The 7,048-nt window shown below is 47.4% G+C and overlaps 1 pseudogene across 1 annotated transcript; it reads left to right on the forward strand.

The window, feature by feature from the left end:
- Nucleotides 1-241: 241 nt before the first annotated feature.
- LOC309823328 (eukaryotic translation initiation factor 3 subunit J-like) lies at nt 242-1,469 on the forward strand (annotated as a pseudogene). The gene has a single exon. The product of its transcript is annotated as a eukaryotic translation initiation factor 3 subunit J-like (transcript).
- Nucleotides 1,470-7,048: the final 5,579 nt, after the last annotated feature.

Consider the following 7,048-nt stretch of genomic DNA (forward strand, 5'->3'; position numbering starts at 1 on the left):
CGATTTTATGGTCCCTTTAACTATAGAAATAGTCATCCTGACAATCAAGACTCACGTTCACGCAGCAGCAAGTCCTTCTGCTTAAATCCCCACTTCAGCTTCTCTCCCATCCAAAGCCTCTCCTCCCCCAGCTCAGCTGTGGCCTGTGACTGAGGTCTTCTTTTATTCTGTCTTCATCTTCAGCTCTTCTGGGGTGGGCAGGAGGAGGGGGACTTAAAGACAAGGGCCAGACACGCTTACACCCGGCTAGAGATGGCGGCGGCAGCGGCGGGGGACTCCGACTCCTGGGACGCGGACACGTTCTCTGTGGAAGACCCGGTGCGGAAGGTGGGGGGCGGCGGCACCGCCGGCGGGGACCGTTGGGAAGGCGAGGATGAGGACGTCAAGGATAACTGGGATGATGATGATGATGATGGAAAAAAAAAGAAGCAGAAGTAAAACCAGAAGTAAAAATTTCAGAAAAGAAAAAAACAGCAGAGAAGATAAAAGAGAAAGAATGGCAGTGGAAGAAAAGGCAAGAAGAAATTAAAAAGAGGTTAGAAGAACCTGAAGAACCTAAAGTGCTAACACCAGACAGATAAACTGCGGCTAAAGAAATTACAGGAAGAGTCAGACCTTGAATGAGCGAAAGAAACTTTTGGTGTTAATAATACAGTTTATGGAATAGATGGTATGAACCCATCTTCAAGGGATGACTTCACAGAGTTTGGAAAGTTACTAAAAAAATCACACAATATGAAAAATCACTATACTATGCCAGTTTTTTGGAAGCCTTAGTTCGAGATGTGTGTATTTCATTGGAAATTGATGACTTGAAAAAGATTACCAGTTCATTGACTGTACTTTGCAGTGAAAAACAGAAGCAAGAAAAGCAAAGCAAAGCCAAAAAGAAGAAGAAAGGCATGGTTCCCGGAGGGGGATTAAAGGCTACCATGAAAGACCATCTGGCAGATCATGGTGGTTATGATGGAGGATATGTTCAAGATTTTGAAGACTTCACGTGACGTTTTATCTTCTCCTGGTGTCTTCTTTCTGTTGCCCACAATCCCTTCAACGTGTAGCACAACTTCCTTTCCTTTCAGTTCTGCCAAATGCTACAATCAGAAGTGCAGTATCTTTTGTGCTGGTTATTAACCCCTTGACACTTAGGTGCTAATGTGCAAATGAGGGAACTTGGATCTTGCTGCCAAGGGGTTAAAATTGGGAACCTCCATTGCTACTAAATCATAGTTTAAAAAAACAGACCTAATAATGTTGTTGTTGCTATCTGATTCCGTAGCAGCAGTCACTAAATTGGAAACAAAGGTTGCAACACGACAAAAAATTGTGTAGTATTTACCAGCACCATTCAGTAATACAGCCTTAACCATACCTCCTTGAACTACTTCATAACTTGTCAAGAAAAGCAGTCTGCTGTAAGGGCATGTGGTGTGCACCTAGTATTAAAGTTGCTTTGTCTTAAAATTGAGCGTGAGGATATTAAAAATACATTGTGAAGAAGACTGCTTATCTCAGAGTGAAGATATGGTGGCTGAAAAGCGCTAGTTTGATACTTAAAAATTAAATGACCAAAACCCTCCAACTTGGAAGCTGAAGAAGGTCAACCTCTCCATTATTGCATTACCAAGTTGTGGAATCTCTTGAGTGCATAGACTGTCTAGTTTCTATCTATCAGACTATTCTACTGAGGGAGTGCTTCAGATGGGGGAGGGAAACTCCTTACTACCTATTTTATTTGTCTGATTTAAGTGTCTGAGAAACAAATCTCCTTTGTTCTCTGAGGCGGCAGTGGATCAGCTTTAACGGGGTTTTGGCATTTCCTTTATAAAACTTTGTTTTGTTCCGCAAACTGCGCCATTTAACTACAGTTTGGTAAATTGTTATGTTAACAATTATGACATCTGCAATGTTTTATAAAGCAACTAATTGAATAAAGTCACTATTGTGAGGAAAAAAATAAAATAAAATAAAGACAAAGGCCAAAACCTTTGTGCTTAATGGGCCATGCCGTTGTGGTCCCCTCTCCACTCGCGGGGGCTGGGCGTGGATGGTCTCCAGGGACAGGCAGGGTCATGCTGGCTGTCTTGCAGGTGAATATGTGGACTTTTCTGAAGCCCCTCAGGAGGGGGCTCCCCACGGTCCAGGTCCCTGACCTCTTGTGACGCTCCTGTCTGCCCCCCAACCCAGGCTCTTCCTGGGGGAGCCTCTTGCCCTGGCAGCCCATCCCTGGGGTGATGCCAGCCCACTTCCTCCCATGGCACTGGCTAGGACCATGGGAGGGGCACCCTTGTCCCTCCAGACTCTGTGGCTCTGTCACCTCATGGGGCTGTCATGGGCTGGTCTGCTCAGACTCCCACCTTCAGAGCTCTCCAGGTGACCCTCAGGAGACTGTGGCCCCTCCCTCTCAAAGTCTGGGCCACCCACAGCCAAGCCTTCCAAGAACAGTCTCGCCACAGTCTGCACCGGGGCAGCCTTGGGGCCGACATCTGGCTGGAGAGGGGCAGCCAGGCTCCCTTTCAAAACACCCTCCACCTTTCCGGGTGGTGCCCCAAGAGCCCTCTTCACCTGGCTTGGCTGGACGGGAGCGCTCACATCCCTCTTCAAGGCCGTTTCCTCCAAGGGCTCCCTCCCCCATCGATGACCTCCTGTGGCTTTCCAGGCTGCGTATACAGGAGGGTGCAGTGGTGGGGTCAGGCTTACAAGAACTCTAGCTTGTTTCTTAGTAAGCACCTTGGGGCTTTCTCCATAATTAGAGGCACTTAACACTAAAGACCCTCAGCTGTGGGGCTGTGATTCTGAGCTAAGCAGGAAAATCTTTCATTCTTCTGTTCACGCATAGGTGAATGGGCAGCATCAGACCACACGTGACAATGGACTTGGCTGGAGGTCTTTGCAATGCTCAAGGCATGTTTGGAATAGGACAAGACCACAGATCTGAGAGTCCGGGGAGGTTTCCAGTGGGAGTTGGGGCCTGATCTGAGCTTTGAAGGATTTTTCTTTATTTAAAAAAATTGCATTATAAAAGTTATATAGGTTTCTTATAAAAAACAACCACAAGATAAAATAAAACTCCCTTCCGGTCTCACTTTCCCAGAATAACCTCTCATAGTAGCTCTGTATTGCCCTAGACCTTTTAAAATGTATATATAGGGACTTCCCTGGTGGCGCAGTGGTTAAGAATCCACCTGCCAATGCAGGGGACACGAGTTCGGTCCCTGGCCCGGGAACATCCCACATGCCGCAGAGCAACTAAGCCCGTGTGCCACAACTACTGAGCCTGCGTTCTAGAGCCTGTGAGCCACAACTACTGAGCGCACATGCCACAACTACTGAATCCCACACACCTAGAGCCCGTGCTCTGCAACAAGAGAAGCCACCGCAATGAGAAGCCTGCGCACCGCAATGAAGAGAAGCCCCTGCTCGCCACAACTAGAGAAAGCCCACACGCAGCAACGAAGACCCAACACAGCAAAAATACATAAATAAATTTAAAAAATGGTTAACTTAAAAAAAAAGAAATAAGCTATTTAAAAAAAAACGTATACGTAAACACACACATCCGAAACACAAAGCACAAGTTTTTTTTGTTTTTGTTTTAAGACAATGTGTACCGGCTTGAAGGATTTTGAACAGTCTTTCACCAAATATTTGTGTGTGGCTGTGGCTTGCGATGACCCCGTGCCAGTTACTGAGGGCAGGGAGATAAGGCACGCTGGCCAGGCTTGGAGGAACAGGGCTGCTGGATGTGGCTGTGCCTGGGTCCTGTCGCCCAAGCATATGTCCTGGCTGTGTGCATCCCGTGAAGGTGCCCTGGAGGGAGGGATGTCTTTTCATAATTACAGCAAAGGCATTGGCTCCCTGAGACAGGTCCAGCTTACTGGTGGAGCCAGAGAAAGGAACAGACCACTCTAATGCTGGAACAAGGCTCGAGGGTGACCCAAGGCCTTGTGCGCAAGGAGATAGGAGATCTCCACACCGAGGGAGCATGAGCCGTGAGGCCGGGGACCTCTGGGGACTCAGAAGAACACCTGGCTTCTGCCTCTGGGATCTGACCGTTTACCTGGGGTGAAACTCACACACCTGAGATAAATGTCAACAAATTGACCAAATGAATGATGTGCTGAAGTGTGAGATACAGATGGTATTCTAGACATCTGGCTTCTGTGTGGGGACATGCCGGCCAGGCTTTCTGATGGTCAGTGGAACTCCTCTGCTCAAAACCCTTCACTGGTCTGTCTCCTGTCACGTTCAAGAGAAAGAAAACCCAAACTTCTTTGCAGGGACATAAGGAGGGCCCTCTGAGATCTGAGTGCCCTCTACCACTCCAACTTCATTTCCTGGCCTTTGGGTGTTCCAGGACCCTCCACTTACACGGAGGCTCTTGGAGTCCCCAGAGCACCCTGCCCTCAAGGCTCTGCAGCTTCTCGGCCTCAGCACATGCTGCTCTAAGTCTGGATGACCTTATGTGCCCCTCGCTGCCCCTCCCACAGTCTGGCTAACTCTCCCTTGGTTCCTAACCATGGCAATGCCCGTGGGGTTTGGGAATTTCCTCCTAGAAACCACTTCTGCTCTTTTCGTTTAAGTGGAGTTGGGAGCAGCCTAGCTGGTGATATACTTTCTCCTATTCTGTCATTCACTCCTAAAACTTCATGGCAGACAGAGGGGGAAAGGAGGTCCAGATAACCCAGTGTGGTCGCAGAGAGGGAGGCCTGCTGGAAGAGACACTGAGCCTTTGTACATATTAAACTTTACTTGCAGCGGCAAACCATTACATGCTCTGCTGAGGTAGAAAATGGCATTTTTCTTTAAGCTCTGTTATGTTTGAAAGTTATTTGAATAATAGTATACTCGTATATCCAAATCAATTCCTTGTTAGAATGACTCGATGCTTTTGAAACATCGTCTTTGAGGACACACGTATTTAATCTTGGTGGAATATCATTCCGTTTGCTGACACCATTCAGCCTCAGTATCTATTTGCAGCCATAATTAACATGAAGGAGCTCTTAATTGTGTTCTGTGAATCAAAGCCCAGAAAAAAAACGTAAAAATTTGTCTCAAAAAGAAAACAGGGGCTTCCCTGGTGGCGCAGTGGTTGAGGGTCCGCCTGCCGATGCAGGGGACACAGGTTCATGCCCGGGTCTGGGAGGATCCCACACGCCGCGGAGCGGCTGGGTCCGTGAGCCATGGCCACTGTGCGTCCGGAGCCTGTGCTCCGCAACGGGAGAGGCCACAACAGTGAGAGGCCCGCGTACCGCAAAAAAAGAAAGAAAACAGACTTCTTATATACGAAGTCTTCTGGGTACTCTGGAAAGCCTGAGATTGTTTCCACCAGCCGAGCAGGTTAGGCTCTTTGTGCCAGTTATTGGCTACGAGTGATGGATGGATTTTCCTTCCTGGGCACCGAGGACGGTGGATGATGAAAAATGGTGACCCTGCCGCTTGCACAGACCCTTCCATCTGCCCTGTTGCTCCCCTCCTGCTTTGTGAAATTCATCAGGTGAGCACTGTTCTAATGGCTGCTCCAACCAAAACAGTAAAAACCTATCAGGGGAGCTACCTATTTGTATCCAATTGTGTTAACGTCCCACTAACATGCTTTTCTCTGCCCTGCCCTTAACTTCTTTTGACGGATGATGTAAGAAACTGATGGGTGAAGCCCTCTGTGGTATTTATTGTAGCTGGTTGGTGAGGATATTGTCCACTAAATCAGTGGACCTTGTTTGAAGAGCCATCTGAAACATTTAAAGCTCGAGTCCAAGAAAGGCATTGTTTCATCTGCAGAACTACGATGCTTTATTTTTCGTGGACAGATTCAATTTTGTAATTGATTTGCTGTGGCTGCCAGGAAACTCAGAGCCGTATTTGCAGTCCAGTTTTTACCAGCGTATGACCCTGTGAACCTATATTTATGTATGCTGTTCCTTGATTCACCTTCCTATTTTATTTACACTTCTTCTTTTCTGATTTTATTTGATGTATATTTATATTCATATCTCCAGCTCTAGCCCCTTCTATCAAACACACAGAATGAGTAGAGCCCAACAGGGTGCTAGCAGAAGATAAGTATTTATATGTATTTATTTTTTCCACTACAGTCCCATCAGACCTGCTCTGTGGCTCATACTTTCTTGCACCTTGGATAAAATCCCTGTGAAGTTCCATAACTTTTCTTGACACTCTTAGGGAAAAAACATCTTTTGTTCACTTTCCAACACCAGAAGTCTCATCTTACTAGGTACAGTGTTCACTCCAGAGCAGTAACCAAAATTCAGAACTTTCTTCCGGGTTCAACTTCTCCAGCTTTGAGCTCACTTCTGGATGGGAACCTTGTTGAGGAGTTGTGGATTGGGGCGGCAGTCAGCATCTCTTTTGCCCCAAATTGCTGTTCTAACCACCTGCACCTTCTTCTACAGATTGCCTGTTGCTCCTCCTGAGTTGGATGGAAGATAAGGGGTAGGAAAGCTCTTACCTGGCTGAGGTTGCCTTGTCCTAAGGTAGAAACAGTCTTGGTCTTTGCAATATGACCCATAATGAAGCCTGGGGGCTAAAATACAGCACATGTCTCTGCCCCGCTGTTGGTGGAAGGCAATTTGCTCCTGGGACATCTCAAGCCAAATCTCATACACTTCTCCAGACCAAGGTGTTGCACTTGTCTCTGTACCTGTTACACTCTAAAAGCCCAGGGCAAACTCCCCAGATGGTTCCCTTCACTAAACCCTCCTAGGTTGCTCTCTGAGTTTGACTTCACAGTTTGGCTGTGGGTACTCAGAGAGCAACCTAGGAGGGTTTAGTGAAGGGACTATGGACAGAGGTGCGGCAAAGTAAGAACAAAAGAAGGTGAGGCTCCCAGATACCAGCATTGTGCCCTGAAGAGGGTAGGGGAGCGAATGATGCACTTGGGGAAGATAGGCTGCCGGACAGCTGCAGTGGCTACAAGGAGCCAGCCATAGCCAGGTAGGGGCGTGTTATGGGTCGAATTGTGTCCCCTCAGAAACATATGTTGAGGTACTAACCCCCAGTATTCTATGAATGTGACCCTAATTGG

Source organism: Grampus griseus (assembly GCF_964374135.1).
Source record: "Grampus griseus genome assembly, chromosome: 5".
Lineage (NCBI taxonomy): Eukaryota > Metazoa > Chordata > Mammalia > Artiodactyla > Delphinidae > Grampus > Grampus griseus.